General features: G+C 40.1%; 1 protein-coding gene and 6 non-coding genes across 7 annotated transcripts in view; 1 reads left to right on the forward strand and 6 right to left on the reverse strand.

The window, feature by feature from the left end:
• The window catches only part of LOC133418390 (NACHT, LRR and PYD domains-containing protein 4-like), a 398,000-nt gene that overhangs the window by 344,237 nt on the left and 36,001 nt on the right, over window positions 1–17,762 (reverse strand). The window lies entirely within an intron of this gene.
• Window positions 351–422, reverse strand: trnaa-cgc (transfer RNA alanine (anticodon CGC)). Its single transcript has one exon. It is a non-coding gene; the product is annotated as a tRNA-Ala (tRNA).
• Window positions 578–842, reverse strand: trnar-ucg (transfer RNA arginine (anticodon UCG)). Its single transcript has 2 exons — window positions 806–842; window positions 578–612 (listed from the first exon to the last, which is right to left on the reverse strand). It is a non-coding gene; the product is annotated as a tRNA-Arg (tRNA).
• Window positions 14,688–14,769, forward strand: trnal-aag (transfer RNA leucine (anticodon AAG)). The gene has a single exon. It is a non-coding gene; the product is annotated as a tRNA-Leu (tRNA).
• On the reverse strand, window positions 15,252–15,333 carry trnal-uag (transfer RNA leucine (anticodon UAG)). Its single transcript has one exon. It is a non-coding gene; the product is annotated as a tRNA-Leu (tRNA).
• On the reverse strand, window positions 16,747–16,818 carry trnaa-ugc (transfer RNA alanine (anticodon UGC)). Its single transcript has one exon. It is a non-coding gene; the product is annotated as a tRNA-Ala (tRNA).
• trnag-ucc (transfer RNA glycine (anticodon UCC)) lies at window positions 16,971–17,042 on the reverse strand. The gene has a single exon. It is a non-coding gene; the product is annotated as a tRNA-Gly (tRNA).

Below are 17,762 nucleotides of genomic sequence, written 5' to 3' on the forward strand. Positions count from 1 at the left end.
TGTGAAGAGTCAGAATTTTCATTCAAGATATCTATAATGTCATTTTGACTAGTCAAAACTCAAAATATCTGTAATTAAATTTTGACTAGGCAGAATGGAAGTTAGAGATATCTCCAATTTGAGATATCTCTAATTAAAATGAATTAAAAGATATCTTTCACTTGATTATAGATATCTAGAGTTAAATTATGACTATACCTAATTCCAGTTTGAGATATCTACAGTATTCCTAACCTTTAAACAGAGAGGGTAAATTTGATTAGCTCACTGGATATTTTGTGAGCATTCTCTGTAAACCCCAGAGAGGTTTTTGCGCGAAAATCCCGGTAGATCGGCAGTAACACAATTAATGGAGATGCCGGGGATTGAACCCGGGGCCTCATACATGCGAAGCATGCGCTCTACCACTGAGCTACATCCCCTTCAAAGGTTGATCCTGACAGGAAAATAGTGAGGTGGCATAACCAGCCCTGTATCCAGTGGAAGTCAGCTCTTTATTTCTATCCCTCCAAAATCCAAACCTGATGGATGAATGTTGAAATGTGAAAATTCAGATTTTTCACAAAAAACATTCTGCTGCGATGGCCGGGAATCGAACCCGGGTCAACTGCTTGGAAGGCAGTCAATGGGAATGAGGTTTGTCTGTCCGCTTCGCAGCAAAAGGCAGGACTAGACCACTAGATGCTGGGGGACCCTAACCTCAACAATGCTGCTTCTTTGCTTTGCTCTGTTTTGAATTAACTTGGACATCAGTGCTTTTCTGGACTTCAGGGTGAATTATGACCTGGACTGTCTGCATAAAATTCCGAAGGCAGCTATGCTCACCACTATACCACCATCGCACAGATGTGGCACATAAACGTCATAATTTCGGCAACACAGGGCAGAACCGGATTTCAATGGGACTGAGGTTTGTTTGTCCGCTTTGCAGCAAAAGGCACGACTAGATGACTAGATGTTGGGGGACCCTAACCTCAACAATGCTGCTTCTTTGCTTTGCTCTGTTTTGAATTAACTTGGACATCAGTGCTTTTCTGGACTTGCACTGGATCAATCTTGCCGGATTGCTTTTGAACAATGGTGTCCTGAGGGTTAGAGATGAGTCTATATACAATCAATGGCCAATTTAGTAGGTACACCTTGCTAGTACTGGGTTGGACGGCCTTTTCCCTTCAGAACTGCGTTAATCCTTCGTGGCATAGATTTAACAAGGTACTGGAAACATTTCTCAGAGAGTTTGGTCCATATTGAGATGATGGCATAACGCAGTTGCTGCAGATTTGTCGGCCGCACATCCATGATGTGAATCTCCCCTTCCACCACATCCCAAAGGTGTTCTATAGGTTTGAGATCTGGTGACTGTGGAGGCCATTTGAGGACAATGAACTCAATGTCATGTTCAACAAACCGGTCTGAGATGATTCGGGCTTTATGACACGTTGCGTTATCCTGCTGGAAGTAACCATCAGAAAATGGGTACACTGCGGTCGTAAAGGGATGGACATGGTCAGCAACAATGAACGGGTAGGCTGTGGCATTGGCACAATGCTAAATTGGTACTGATGGGCTCAAAGAGTGGCAGGAAAATATCCCCCAAACCATTACACCACCACCACCAGCATTCATTGTTGATACAAGGCATGATGGATCCATGCTTTCTTGTTGTTTATGTCAAATTCTGACCATACCATCCGAATGTCGCAGCCGATATTGAGACCCATCATTCCAGGCAGCCTTTTTCAAACTTCTGTTGTCCAAATTTGGTGAGACTGAGTGAAATGTAGTCTCAGTTTCCTGTTCTTAGCTGACAGGAGTGGTACCCAGTGTGGCTCTGCTGCTGAGGCCCATCCGCCTTAAGGTTTGACGTGTTGTGCGTTCAGAGATGCTCTTCGGCATACCTCAGTTGTAACGAGTGGTTGTTTGAGTTACTGTTGCCTTTCTATCAGCTACAACCAGTCTGGCCATTCTCTTCTGACCTCTGGCATCCACAAGGCATTTGCCCCCAAGGAACTACCGCTCACTGGATATTTTGTCATTTTGCGACCATTCTCTGTAAACCCCAGAGAGGTTTTTGCGTGAAAATCCGAGTAGATCGGCAGGTTCTGAAATACTCAGACCAGCCCGTCTGTTACCAACAACCATGCTGGATTTAGGCTCCAGTCTCGGAAGAGGCGTGGGTTCAAATCCCACCACTGCCATCAAGGCTTCAAAGATATGTTGAAGACTATGGGCCAAATCCACAAAAGGATTGTGCGGCTTTTGCGGCCGCTAAACCGGTGCAAATGAGACAAAAAGAGAGCGTCTAATTCACAAAGCACCCGCAAAGGGGGAATTGCTCCACAAACTGCGCTGCCAAGCAAATAGTGGCAGTCTGCGCATGCATGCAAATTAGGTAATATTCATGCATCGGCGCAAAATTGCCCCCTTTCTATGCAAATAAGCCTCATTGCAAAAAGCGTCTTATTCACAAAGGCAAGCGCTATTTGCCACACGCAAAAATAGTGGAGCAAATACCGCCTTTCAGAAGCGTGTATTAAACTGCGCGCAAAATCACTCTTCACTCCCCCTGCAGCTCTTTTTCTCTCTCTCTTCAATATGATTCAAGCCTGTGTGATACTGAATGATATTAAGGGTGAAATCTACATTCAGACATGACTGTAGACAATCAGATCAAGTGAGGTTGTGGACTTATCGGATTTAAAAATAAAAATAACAGGACGGAGCTCAGGATTCATCCATACATAAGGGGCTGCTTTATTACAAACAATTCCACCATATAAACATATAAATCTAGAATGTGTGTGTTTAACAGCTGACCTGTAGGTGTGTGTAGCAAAACACAGAACATGAATTACCATTAGATCCTGATCTGATCCCGATCCAGTGTTAATGAAGTTACTGGTGCTGTGCCTTGTGCGTAAATGCGCACAGCCTCTTAACATTTGACATTTCATTAGCTTATTAGCTTATAGCTAAAGTTAAACAGTCTTATTGCTGCGGGGACGCAAGGATCTCCTGAACCGCTCCGTTCTGCAGCGGTCGCTCCTCTCACTGCGCTGCAGAACGGAGCGGTTCAGGAGATCCTTGCGTCCCCGCAGCAATAAGACTGTTTAACTCGTCCTGAACTCAGTTTCACACACTCACCTCTGCCACAACTGGACTATATTTTAGTTTGCACTTTACATGATATTTGTTTAAAAACCTTATATGTTTATTTTAATATTATGAATGTGCTTTTATTGTCTGAATGGAAGTGTGGTTGATTTTTATGTTTATGTTTTGATGAGCTGCTGGACGGTTGAATTTCCCTTTGGAGATGAATAAGGATCTATCTATCTATCTATCTATCTATCTATCTATCTATCTATCTATCTATCTATCTATCTATCTATCTATCTATCTATCTATCTATCTATCTATCTATCTATCTATCTATCTATCTATCTATCTATCTATCTATCTATCTATCTATCTATCTATCTATCTATCTATCTATCTTTCTACGTGAAAGTTGAGGCTATTGTGCTCTCTGCAGTTTTCATTAGGGACCAATCTGTGTGCTGAAATATGGAGAACACTGGAAACAGCTCCGCTCACTCAGACAAGTGCAAATTGCACTCAGCCGCAAAACTTTATGGGCGTGTTTGCTCCGGTATATCATTAGAGCAAAATCTTTTGTGAATAGGACCTTAAAGTGGGGCAAATTGCGGGCGCTAATGCAGCGCAATTCACAGCGCTATTTGCGGGCGCAATCTGTTCTTTGTGGATTTACCCCTATGTCTTATATCAAATACTGAACTTTTTTTGTGATGATCATTGGATTGGTAAAAACAACAAATATTGTCTGTTAAACTATGTATACGCTGTCATTCCTTAACTTGTGCGATCGGCATGGTCCACTGCAGCTCTGAGCTCAAACAATCCACCATCCTCAACCTCGCAATATCTTGGATTACAGGCGTGTGCCAATGCACACGGCAGGGAAGCTTCACATTTTTCGGTCTTTTTTTTTTTTTTATAACTTTTTATTTTTTCCTTTTTCACAAATAACAGAACATTTCCCCCTACACAGACAATCAAAAAGTGCATATTGAGTCGACAGTAATACAGACAGCAAGATTACTTATTACTGTAAGACAATTCCCCTTCATTTACTACAACCCATTTCTATCAGTATCCAAATACAACACAACATCTCCCCATCTTTGGTCAAAAGTGTCCATTTTCATTTGTAGCCTTGTGGTCATCTGTTCCATGATGTATACCTGCTTCAGTCTCTGCTTCCACTGTGTTACTGTCGGTGATTTACTGTCCTTCCAATTCACAGTAATCATTTTCTTGGCAATCAGTAACAAAATCCGCAGAATATATCGCTGTTCTGCGTTATACGTTTCCTTTGCTACAGCTCCCAACAAATACACTATAGGATCCAGAGGAACATTTACCTTGACAATATTTTTTATTTCTGCTTCGACATTTTTCCAAAACACCTGAATTATTGGACAATCCCAAAAGATATGCGTGTAATCCCCAATTCCTCCACAATTCCTCCAACACATTTCAATCAAAGGTGTCTTGACAAACAAAGAAATATTCAGGGGAGTGTTAAAATATCTCATTTTTAATTTCCAATCAAACTCTTTCCATAATTGACTATTTAATCCCTTGTGACTGTCCATACATAATTCTTCCCACAGACTATCTTCGATTATAATATTTAGTTCCAATTCCCATTTTTCCTTAATATTCAGTGTGTTTTGTGTATCAGTTGAGATTCTTTTATATATCTGAGATACATGCTTTTTATTTGGGATACCCTTCTCTATTATAGAAATAAAATATTGTTCAATTTTATTTGAACTTTTACTAACTGTCTCTCTCTCCGTGTGGCTTGTCAGATAGTGTCTTATTTGGAAATATCTGTATAAATCATTTGATACAAGTCCAAATTGTTCCTGAAGTTGTTTAAATGATTTAATCACTGTACCATCAAATAATTGATTTATTGTGATAAGTCCCCTATTGGCCCATATCCGGTACCCCAACCCAGTCTCACACAAAAACGTACCCTGCCTACGTTGGTCCAAAGTGCAAAAACGTAGAGGGGCTACAATATTAGCCCTTGAAATGTATAACTGTTACGTTTTTTTAGCCCTTAAAACGTATAACTGTTACATTTTTCTGCCGATTCGTTTTGCGCCCAAGTCACGTGACTTTTAAGATTCTGGCCGTGATACCAACAAACACGGTGGACATTTTTCATTTTTGAGTGAAGAAAATCAATATTTTGAGTTAGTTTCTGCATAGAAATGCGTTTTGATTACATTTCTAGCAATACATATTTCACTTTCATAATATTCACTCAGTAAATGTATATAATCTCTTGCTTGCTCGTGGTTGCAAGGTTTTTTCAGATCTCGTCAGAATAATGTAAATCTGGAACGTTTTAAAAACGTGAAATGGTTACATTTTTGGTTGCTGTACACGCTGTGAAGAAAATCAATATTTTGAGTTAGTTTCTGCATAGAAATGCGTTTTGATTACATTTCTAGCAATACATATTTCACTTTCATAATATTCACTCAGTAAATGTATATAATCTCTTGCTTGCTCGTGGTTGCAAGGTTTTATCAGATCTCGTCAGAATAATGTAAATCTGGAACGTTTTAAAAACGTGAAATGGTTACATTTTTGGTTGCTGTACACGCTGTGAAGAAAATCAATATTTTGAGTTAGTTTCTGCATAGAAATGCGTTTTGATTACATTTCTAGCAATACATATTTCACTTTCATAATATTCACTCAGTAAATGTATATAATCTCTTGCTTGCTCGTGGTTGCAAGGTTTTTTCAGATCTCGTCAGAATAATGTAAATCTGGAACGTTTTAAAGACGTGAAATCGTTACATTTTTGGTTGCTGTACACGCTGTGAAGAAAATCAATATTTTGAGTTAGTTTCTGCATAGAAATGCGTTTTGATTACATTTCTAGCAATACATATTTCACTTTCATAATATTCACTCAGTAAATGTATATAATCTCTTGCTTGCTCGTGGTTGCAAGGTTTTTTCAGATCTCGTCAGAATAATGTAAAACTGGAACGTTTTAATAACGTGAAATGGTTACATTTTTGGTTGCTGGACACGCTGTGGAAAAAATCAATATTTTGAGTTAGTTTCTGCATAGAAATGCGTTTTGATTACATTTCTAGCAATACATATTTCACTTTCATAATATTCACTCAATAAATGTACATAATCTCTTGCTTGCTCTGGTTGCAAGGTTTTTTCAGATTTCGTCAGAATACCCTGGCTACGGTGGTCCAAAGTGCAAAAACGTAGAGGGGTTACAATATTCAACCCAGTCTCACAGGAAAACGTGGTACAGGCTACGTTGGTCCAAATGCAAAAACGTAGAGGGGTTACAATATTAGCCCTTGAAATGTATAACTGTTACATTTTTCTAGCCCTTGAAATGTATAACTGTTACATTTTTCTGCCTATTCGTTTTGCGTCCAAGTCACGTGACTTTTAAGATTCTGGCCGTGATACCAACAAACATGGTGGACATTTTTCATTTTTGAGTGAAAAAAATCTATATTTTGAGTTAACAAACACGGTGGACATTTTTCAGTTTTGAGTGAAAAAAATCTATATTTTGAGTTAGTTTCTGCATTGAAATGCGATTTGATTACATTTATAGCAATATATAAATGTAGATAATCTCTTGCTTGCTCTGGTTGCAAGGTTTTTTCAGATCTCGTCAGAATAATGTAAAACTGGAACTTTTTAATAACGTGAAATCGTTACGTTTTTGGTTGCTGGACAGTGCTGTGAAAAAAAATCAATATCTTGAGTTAGTTTCTGCATAGAAATGCGTTTTGATTACATTTCTAGCAATACATATTTCAATTTCATAATATTCACTCAATAAATGTACATAATCTCTTGCTTGCTCTGGTTGCAAGGTTTTTTCAGATTTCGTCAGAATACCCTGGCTACGGTGGTCCAAAGTGCAAAAACGTAGAGGGGTTACAATATTCAACCCAGTCTCACAGGAAAACGTGGTACAGGCTACGTTGGTCCACATTGCAAAACGTGGCCAATGTTACGATTTGCCCTCCTAAAACGTGAGATGTGAAACCGTTCCGTGGCTCATTCATTTTAATAGGTTTCGTTAGGTTTCGTTTCTGTCACGTGACTTTCAAGTTTTCGGCTGTGGAGGAAAAATAAAATTGCTGCCATTTCTTTGATTCTCGGTCTAAATTGCAATATTTTAAGATAGTTTCGCCATGAAAAGCAGATTTTATCATATTCATAGCAAGAAATATATTTTGGTTATTTTACCCTCATTTAATGGATCTTATTGACGGAAATGTATGAACCATGTGCTTGTTTTACTTCCTTTGAGTAATAAAACCACCAATTCTCTTGCATGGCCCCGTTATTAAAATATATGCCAGGCCCAGTGCTTAATTTCTAAAGTGGGAGGTCCCGGAGCGCAGACGATGAGTGGCTCCGGTGCGAGAGAAAAAAACACACACACACACACACACACACACTGTTGAACTGTCCGTTTTGACGTTAACGGCGATTTTCACAATGATATCTGCAACATTTCTTAAGGCAGAAACACCACTGTATCATTGTTAATTACACAACATTAGTGGGTTAATTTCCTGCACACCAATTTTCATGTTTTTCCCTTCGATTGTGAGAAAAAAAAGAGTTGTTTCACGCTGAGAGCATCATGCCAGCCAATCAGAATCCTGGAAAAAACATCAACAAATGACACGTGTAACTTCCAGGCTGATTTATGGTTCCGCGTTACACCAACGCAGAGCCTACGGCGGAAGTGATACTAATAGCTGATTGGCCGATATGTGATCATCATCATCATCATCATCATCATCATCATCATCATCATCCTCATCATCATCATCATCATCGCTACCACCATCATCATCATCACCATCACCATCATCATCATCATCATCAGTCAAGTCAAATTGCACGTGCGAGGTCCCGTTCATCGCTGCTTGCAGCTTTAATTTATATATAACTATTTTAACATTTCTAAACACAAAAACACGAAAGTGTCCTTGATAATTCAATAATACAATAGGTTCATGTTAAGGACATCCGTTTTAATTAGTTCTCCTTCGATTATGAGATGTTATTAATGCTCAGTAGACACAGGAGGTTTGTTATGTATTGTTATGAGGCCTATTTCGTGTCTATTTTTGAACAGTTCACTAATGCTTTGAGCTAGGAAGCTGAAATTCTAGACTCTGTATCAAGAGGTGACTTTCATCCACTGTGCGGATTTTCAGATCTGTGTGACCTTCGGAAGTGTCAAAGGTCACCCCGTCTGTTGCTTTTCGGCCTGCTAAGACTATTTCGTGTCTTTTTTTGCATAGTTCACTAACGCTTTGAGCTAGGAAGCTGAAATTCTAGACTCTGTATCAGGAGGTGACTTTCATCCACTGTGCGGATTTTCAGATCTCTGTGACCTTCGGAAGTGTCAAAGGTCACCGCGTCTGTTGCTTTTCGGCCTGCTAAGACTATTTCGTGTCTTTTTTTGCATAGTTCACTAACGCTTTGAGCTAGGAAGCTGAAATTCTAGACTCTGTATCAGGAGGTGACTCTCATCCACTGTGCCGAGGTCCAGACCCGTGCGACCTTCGGAAGTGCCAAAGGTCACCGTGTGTGGTGCCTTTTTCGTGCCTTTTTTGTGTGTTTTTTGAATAATTCACTAACGCTTTGAGCTGGGAGGCTGATTTTTGACTATGTTGCAATGCAGAAGGCCCTTTGCTAGAATCTTTTGGTCTTGTGGCTGTACGACTTCCACAGAGCTAGTTGGCATTGCAGAGGGTTTACAGAGTTGAGACTTGGTAAGCCCAATTTAAGCCCCATATGGAGGCCACAGGTCAAGTTTTACTTGGTTTGGTCAAATATTGTGGCAACGGTGTCCGTTCGAATGTTGGAAAAGGTGACGTTTTAAAGCCCCGCCCATCGAAAAGTACAGGTCTGATCTGCACCAAACTAACGTCTGTCTGATCAGGGGATGCCCCCAAACAACATATAAAAAATTCAGACTCCTAGCTAAAGGCGTTAGTGAACTATGCAAAAAAAGACACAAAATAGGCCCTGTTCCATTAGTCAGGAGGCTCTCAGAGCTAGAGGTTTCTACACCCTCCTAACCAGCCAGAACGTTTTAGAGGAAACACTGTTGCAGAAGTCATAGAAATCTGAATTTTTTATATGTTGTTTGGGGGCATCCCCTGATCAGACAGACGTTAGTTTGGTGCAGATCAGACCTGTACTTTTCGATATTTTTCACGTCTTTAAAACGTTCCAGATTTACATTATTCTGACGAGATCTGAAAAAACCTTGCAACCACGAGCAAGCAAGAGATTATATACATTTACTGAGTGAATATTATGAAAGTGAAATATGTATTGCTAGAAATGTAATCAAAACGCATTTCTATGCAGAAACTAACTCAAAATATTGATTTTCTTCACAGCGTGTACAGCAACCAAAAATGTAACCATTTCACGTTTTTAAAACGTTCCAGATTTACATTATTCTGACGAGATCTGATAAAACCTTGCAACCACGAGCAAGCAAGAGATTATATACATTTACTGAGTGAATATTATGAAAGTGAAATATGTATTGCTAGAAATGTAATCAAAACGCATTTCTATGCAGAAACTAACTCAAAATATTGATTTTCTTCACAGCGTGTACAGCAACCAAAAATGTAACCATTTCACGTTTTTAAAACGTTCCAGATTTACATTATTCTGACGAGATCTGAAAAAACCTTGCAACCACGAGCAAGCAAGAGATTATATACATTTACTGAGTGAATATTATGAAAGTGAAATATGTATTGCTAGAAATGTAATCAAAACGCATTTCTATGCAGAAACTAACTCAAAATATTGATTTTCTTCACTCAAAAATGAAAAATGTCCACCGTGTTTGTTGGTATCACGGCCAGAATCTTAAAAGTCACGTGACTTGGGCGCAAAACGAATCGGCAGAAAAATGTAACAGTTATACGTTTTAAGGGCTAAAAAAACGTAACAGTTATACATTTCAAGGGCTAATATTGTAGCCCCTCTACGTTTTTGCACTTTGGACCAACGTAGGCAGGGTACGTTTTTGTGTGAGACTGGGTTGGGTACCCACCATCCCCTATTGAAGGGGGGAACTCTGGATTACCTAAAATCGGCATGGCTCTCGAGATTGAATTTGGGCCCCCTAACCATTTTTTAACTGTATCCCACACTTTCAGGTTGTGTTTGATCCATTCATTCTCAATCTTAAGTCTGTTACTGTAATAGATTTAATACTAATAAACGGCAGTACACCTAATGTGATCCCCTTTGTCGTACTCTGCTCTATCTTAACCCAACCCGTTTCCTCGTCTTTCGCTATCCAAGACACTATTGCAGCCACCTGAGCAGCCCAATAATAGTTTTTTAAATCGGGCAAGCCCAAACCCCCCTTATCTTTTGCTAAGGTCAAGGTTTTAAGTCTTATTCTGGGTCTTTTGTTCTGCCAAATGAATTTAGAGATCAATTTATTTAATGTCTTGAAGAAAGAGACTGGAACTTTTACTGGTAAAGCTTGAAATAAAAACAGGAGTCTCGGAAGTATATTCATTTTTGTTGTCTCAACCCTACCAAATAGAGAAAGAGGAAGGATCTCCCAACGTGTCATGTCACCTCTTATTTGTGTAAGTAGTTTATCATAATTGGCTTTGAATAGTTGCGTGGGATGGGGTGTGATGACAATTCCCAAGTATCGAAATCCTTGCTTGGACCAACGAAAAGAGACAACATTATTTAGTTGCACGGGCCAATTTCCCGAGATCATCATTGCCTCTGATTTATTTAGATTAATTTTGTAACCTGAGATTTCCCCATATTCACCAAGACAACGCATGAGTGCTGGAATAGAGTTAAGTGGGTGTTTTATCATAACCAAAATGTCATCCGCAAAAAGTGCTATTTTTTGAACCGACCCTTCCTCATCCGTCAGCCCTTGAATCTCCTCATTTTGGCGAATAGCCTCTGCTAGAGGTTCAACGCTAATCGCGAAAAGGATCGGCGACAACGAGTCTCCCTGTCTCACACCCCTCTCCACCCTGAAGAAATCAGAACAATGACCATTAATCTTCACTCTCGACTTGGGATCTTTATAAAGCAAACGAATCCAACTGGTAAATTTTTCTCCAAAGCCCATTTCCAATAGCGTATGTTCAAGAAATTCTAGGTCAATTCTATCAAATGCTTTCTCAGCGTCCAAGCTGAGAAGCATCGAAGACTGTCTATTTTTAATTGCTATTGACTGTATATTTAAAACCCTCCTTATATTACTTGTTCCATGGCGTCCTGTAATAAATCCTGTCTGGTCCGGTTTAATTAATTTCTTTATGTATTTTTGTATTCTGGTTGCTATAATTGACGTTAATATTTTATAGTCCACACACAAAAGGCTTATGGGACGATAACTAGGACACTGCAAGGGATCCTTCCCCATAGTTATACACCTTACATAACACCGGGGCGAGGTCACTCACTAAAACTTTATAATATTATCCCGTAAAACCATCTACTCCCGGTGATTTGTTGTTTTTGAGTTTAGCTATAGTTTCTTTTATTTCATCTTCTCTAATTGGCTCCACTAATTTTGTCGCTTCTTCATCTGTCAATTTAGTCATTTCTAAGGGGCTTAAAAATCCCTTAATTTTCTCTGTCTTTGATTCTAGGATCAGACATTTATATAGTTGTTCATAATATTTTGCAAAAGCTTGTGATATTTCTTTTGGGTGTGTTTCAATCTGATTGTTTTCTGGGTGTCTAATTCTTGGGATTACGCGACTGGACTGGGCCTTTCGAAGCTGAAAAGCCAGTAGTCTACTTGCCTTATTTCCCATTTCTTAATATTTTCTACTCATAAACCTGAAAGCCCCCTCTGCTTTGTATGTTAATACCTCATCCAGTTTCAACCTGACCTCTTTCAACTTTTTGAGTGTCTCCTCTTTTCTATTTTCTTTGTGTTCTCTCTCTAATCTTTTTATTTCATCCTCTAATTCAAGTTGTTTCGCTAGTCTTTGTTTTTTAAGTTGCGACCCTATAGATATAATTTTCCCTCTTATTGTGGCTTTTCCCGCATCCCATAACACAGAAGGAGAGACAGTATCATTATCATTCAGGGCAAAGTATTCAACCAGAGCTAATTGAATTTCCCTTTTTGTATGAATATCTGCTAATAATGAGACATTGAGCCTCCAAAATGTATAATGATTGTTAGACCCTAAATAAATTTCCATAGTGACCGGGCTATGATCTGAAATTGTTATTGATCCTATATTGCTCTTTCTTATTCTGTATATGTCCTTTTTTGAAGTGAGGAGATAGTCTATCCTTGAGTAACTACCGTGTACATGAGACATGAATGTAAAGTCTCTATCCTTCGGATGTAAATAGCGCCAAACATCCACTAAACCTAGCTCTCTCATCATATTTAATAGAGCTTTTGACATTTTAGATTGGGGTTTCATTGTTATGGGTTGTCTATCTAATTTATTATTTAATGTACAATTGAAATCTCCCCCGATTAGGATAATACCCTCCGCTTCATCTGCCAAAAGAGCTGCAATTTTCATAAAAAAATGTGGGCAGTCTTCATTTGGTGCATATATATTTAAAATAGTTATTTTTTGTCCCGCAGCTGTTCCAACCACCATAATATAGCGGCCTTCGCTATCTTGAAAAGTTTTTTCATTATTATAATACATAGATTTGTTAAATAGGATAGCCACCCCTCTGTATGCACATGAACAATTTATGGTCAACTATGTGTGTCAGGGGGAACAACAACAAAAAAACACAAAGAACCTTAATAAAATAAAATCGAACTTCCAAATTTCCAATCGAACACAGAGTTTTAACCCAAACTGTGTCCGATCCCCGCTGGTGTTGGGGCAGAGAGGTGTGACCTACCCTCTCTGTGGGAAAAAACACATAAAGTGCAAATAAAACCAATATTACACCTAAATGTAAGAAAGGTCTAAATGAGTGTAATCCACTCATGGTGAAAACTAACAAAACAAACAACAACCGGCATCCGTCTGGACTTAACATATGAATTGTAATTGTTAATAACAACAATACATATCTTTACACTATAGTGACTTAGCCTTATATGTATTCATTGTCTCTTTATCACTGTAATTACTGTCGCATTTCAGTCAATTTTTTTTTTTTTTTGGCTACCTTGGCAGTTAAAGATGGTTTAATCTTCTCCTTGTAGAAAGACCTTGAGGTCTGATGTCGTCATCCCCCGATCCTTCCTCTTTGCGCTGCTCCTCCATTCTTCCTTTAATTCCTCCTCGACCCGTTCCCTCTCTCCACATCGCACCTCCACTCCCAGGTCCTTCAGCACCGCCGCAGCCCTCGTCAGTGTGGAGAAGGTCTTATTTCCCGTATCCATCTTGAGCTTCAGTTGCGCCGGGTACATGCAATTTGCCTGCACGCCTTTCTTTTTGAGTTGCTTGATGACTTCGCGGACTTTTGCTCTTTTCTTTTGAAGTTCAGGGGAGTAATCTTGATCAAAAAAGATTCTCTTGTCTTGGAAAAAGATCTGCCCCTGGCTCCATGCTTGCTTTATAACCGCATCCTTAACCGCAGCATCCAGAAATCTCACAATGATTGACCTGGGGGGAGCCGCCGGGTCTGTAGGTTTGGATTGCAGTGAGCGGTGCGCTCTCTCGATCCTGACGTCCAACTCTGGTGGTAGTTTCAGCACTTTGTGGAGTAGATCTTTCACGAATCCCACCATGTTCCCTCCTTCACTTCCCTCGGGTATTTGAAAGATCCTGATATTATTTCTTCTTAGTCTATTTTGGAGATCGTCGCAGGTGGCTGAAAGTTCGATATCCCGGTGAAGCAGGTATCGGAGCGCCCTCTGCTGGCGCATCACCGTATCTTCAGTTATGCCGGCCCTTTCCTCCAAATTTTTAATTCTCTCTCCATGTTCGCCCATTTGTTCTTTTATGTCTGCCACTGTTTGTTCCAGTCTGTCCAGGGACTTTTTGGTTTGGTTATCCCTCTTGGTTTTCCCTTCGAAGTTGTTTCAGCTCCTCCAACAACCCCTGCTCGTGTTGGTCCGTGTGGCTGGCAGCATTTAAGCTAACGTTAGAGGGGCTCCTCCGTTGTTTATCATCTTTTTCTTTCGAATTTTCTTGTTTGCTGGAAGCTTTTTGTCTCGTAGACGAATACATTGTGTATTCTTTCTGCTATGTGGACGGCAATTACTGTTGTCACTGATTTAAAAGTATTGTCCGACGGAGCACAGTTTCTAAGCTGCTATTCACTTCATGACGTCACCGGAAGCCTCCATTTTTCGGTCTTTTGAGATGAATTTGACACGTCCAAAGGAAGCAGACTATGATAAGAAACAATCTCTGGTCCATTTAAACTGGATCAAATGTCTATGTTCTGATAGCAGTCTGAGATTCAAGATGGGAACCATTTTGAGTTAATGCACAAACCTATGAGTGGATGGAGACTTGAGATCATCTTTGTTGTGAATTGACATGAAAACGGGAAAAATACAGGGAAATTAACTGGAAATAAAAAGCAGCTTTTTTCCATCCATAAGTGGTAGTGTGGCCGAGCGGTCTAAGGCGCTGGATTAAGGCTCCAGTCTCGGAAGAAGCGTGGGTTCAAATCCCACCACTGCCATCTAGGCTTCAAAGATATGTTGATGACTATGTGTTACATCAAATACTAAACTTTCTTTGTGAAGATCATTGGTTTGGTCAAAACAACAAATATTGACTTTTACAGGAATCTTTCTGAAACTATGTATACTTAACTTGTGCGATCGGCATGGTCCACTGCAGCTCTGAGCTCAAACAATCCACCAAACTCAACCTCCCAATATCTTGGATTACAGGCGTGTGCCAATGCAAACGACAGGGACGTTTCACATTTTTCCGTCTTTTGAGATGAGTTTGACACATGTCCAAACAAAGCAGACTATGATAAGAAACAATCTCTGGTCCATTTAAAGGGGATCAAATGTCTATGTTCTGATAGCAGTCTGAGATTCAAGATGGGAAACATTTTGAGTTAATGCACAAACCTATTAGTGGATGGAGACTTGAGATCATCTTTGTTGTGAATTGACATGAAAACGGGAAAAAATGTCAAACTATCTTTGATGGCAGTGGTGGGATTTGAACCCACGCCTCTTCCGAGACTGGAGCCTAAATCCAGCGCCTTAGACCTCTCGGCCACACTACCACTTATGGATGGAAAAAAGCTGCTTTTTCTTTCCAGTTAATTTCCCTGTATTTTTCCTTGTCAACCTTTTTTTTATGATAGAAACAAACACAGGAGTATGTTATTTAATTGATTTATTGTCAACTGCATAGCTCACTTCTCCAATTTTCTCCATGCCTTGTCTCCATATTTTATCTATGTATGTCTCTCATGTGTCTGTCCACAGGGAACTCTAGGTGCCAGTTAGTTTGGTTGTGCATCAGCCTCTTTATTACCTGAGGGCCACCCCCCTGAAGACCTCCCTTGTGCACACAAAATTTGTTTGGAAAATTCAATAAAGGAATTTTCTTTTTAAAAATCAGGATCATGTCCCTAGCATTTAAATATGTCACTTAATCATCTGCTGCTATCCACCGCCTAATTTACCTGACATCAGTTGAATAAGGGGAGTACTGGCACTTATTTTTGTCCACTTAAAGCACTGCCCCAAACCATTACACCACCACCACCACCAGCATTAATTGTTGATACAAGGCATGATGGATCCATGCTTTCTTGTTGTTGATGCCAAATTCTGACCATACCATCCGAATGTCGCAGCCGATATTGAGACTCATCATATCAGGCAACCTTTTTCCAAAATTCTGTTGTCCAAATTTGGTGAGCCTGAGTGAAATGTAGCCTCAGTTTCCTGTTCTTAGCTGACAGGAGTGGTACCCAGTGTGGTTCTGCTGCTGAGGCCCATCCGCCTCAAGGTTTGACGTGTTGTGCGTTCAGAGATGCTCTTCGGCATACATCAGTTGTAACGAGTGGTTGTTTGAGTTACTGTTGCCTTTCTATCAGCTACAACCAGTCTGGCCATTCTCTTCTGACCTCTGGCATCCACAAGGCATTTGCCCCCAAGGAACTACCGCTCACTGGATATTTTCTCTTTTTCCGACCATTCTCTGTAAACCCCAGAGAGGTTTTTGCATGAAAATCCCAGTAGATCGGCAGGTTCTGAAATACTCAGACCAGCCCGTCTGTTACCAACAACCATGCCACGTTGAAAGTCACTGAAATCACCGCACTTCCCCATTCCGATGCTTGGTTAGAACTACAGGAGATTCTCTTGACCATGTCTAGGTGCCAAATTGCAATGAGTTGCTGCCATGTGATTGGCTGGTGAGAAATGTTCATTGAAGTGCAGTTTGAGACGTTATTTTACCTAATAAAGTCGCTGGTGAGTGTAAATGCATACATATGTATTAGTCCCATATATACTCCTCATGACCATTAAAGCTTTTTGAAGGCATTGTGTAACATTGCGATGTTAAATAGCAAGCAGCAAGTTCAATTGATCTTGTCTTACTGTGAACATAATTCTTCCTTTATGTAACAATGAGTGTTGCCGATTACTCTTTCTTACTTCATGCAGTTTATTAACACATTTAATGGAGATGCCGGGGATTGAACCCGGGGCCTCATACATGCAAAGCATGCGCTCTACCACTGAGCTACATCCCCTTCAATGGGTGTTCCTGAGGGGAAAGTGGTGAGGTGGCATATCCAGCAATGTGTTTAGTGGAAGTCACCTCTTTATTTCTATCCCTCCAAAATCTAAACCTGATGGATGAATGTTGAAATGTGAAAATTCAGATTTTTCACAAAAGCCATGCTGCGATGGCCGGGAATCGAACCCGGGTCAATTGCTTGGAAGGCAGCTATGCTCACCACTATACCACCATCGCACAGATGTGGCACATAAACGTCATAATTTCGGCAACACAGGGCAAAACCGGATTTCAATGGGACTGAGGTTTGTCTGTCCGCTTTGCAGCAAAAGGCAGGACTAGATGACTAGATGCTGGGGGACCCTAACCTCAACAATGCTGCTTCTTTGCTTTGCTCTGTTTTGAATTAACTTGGACATCAGTGCTTTTCTGGACTTCAGGGTGAAGTATGACCTGGACTATCTGCGTGAAATTCCGAAGGTGGCATTGTTGCATAACTCCTCCTAACCTTTAAACAGAGAGGGTACATTTGATTAGCCAGAATAAAGCGTTTAAATTGATGGGCTGATTGTAAACTGGATATATATTTATTCACACTTACTTGAAACAACCAGATTTCAGGATCCTGCTCCTTTGAGCCCCACTGGATCAATCTTGCCGGATTGCTTTTGAACAATGGTGTCCTGAGGGTTAGAGATGAGTCTATATACAATCAACGGCCAATTTTTTAGGTACACCTTGCTAGTACTGCGTTGGACGCCCTTTTCCCTTCAGAACTGCGTGAATCCTTCGTGGCATAGATTTAACAAGGTACTGGAAACATTTCTCAGAGAGTTTGGTCCATATTGACATGATGGCATAACGCAGTTGCTGCAGATTTGTCGGCTGCACATCCATGATGTGAATCTCCCCTTCCACCACATTTGATTTGATTTGATTTGGGTAACACTTTACAAT

The sequence above is a fragment of the Cololabis saira genome, chromosome 2 (genome assembly GCF_033807715.1).
Source record: "Cololabis saira isolate AMF1-May2022 chromosome 2, fColSai1.1, whole genome shotgun sequence".
In the NCBI taxonomy this organism is placed as follows: Eukaryota; Metazoa; Chordata; class Actinopteri; order Beloniformes; family Belonidae; genus Cololabis; species Cololabis saira.